The sequence below is a fragment of the Macaca mulatta genome, chromosome 19, assembly GCF_049350105.2.
Source record: "Macaca mulatta isolate MMU2019108-1 chromosome 19, T2T-MMU8v2.0, whole genome shotgun sequence".
Lineage (NCBI taxonomy): Eukaryota > Metazoa > Chordata > Mammalia > Primates > Cercopithecidae > Macaca > Macaca mulatta.
The window spans coordinates 9,289,857-9,290,239 of NC_133424.1; positions in this window are offsets into that span (position 1 = coordinate 9,289,857).

Here is a 383-nt window from a genome sequence, read left to right on the forward strand (position 1 = left end):
TGGACTTGTCAGTTACGTTTCTCAAAGGAGACCTCCCAGGGAGGGACCATGTAGAGGTAAAAAAGTAACGTTGGTGGCCGGCTGGGCGCGGTGGCTAACACCTGTAATCCCAGCACTTTGGGAGGCTGAGGCGGGTGGATCACGAAGTCAAAAGATTGAGACCATCCTGGCCAACATGGTGAAACCCTGTCTCTACTAAAAATATAAAAACTACCTGGGCGTGGTGGTGCGTGCCTGAAATCCCAGCTACTCAGGAAGCTGAGGCAGGAGAATTGCTTGCATCTAGGAGGTAGAGGTGACAGTGGGCCGAGATGGCACCACTGCACTCCAGCCTGGTGACGGAGAGAGACTCTATCTCAAAAACAAAAACAAAACAAAACCAA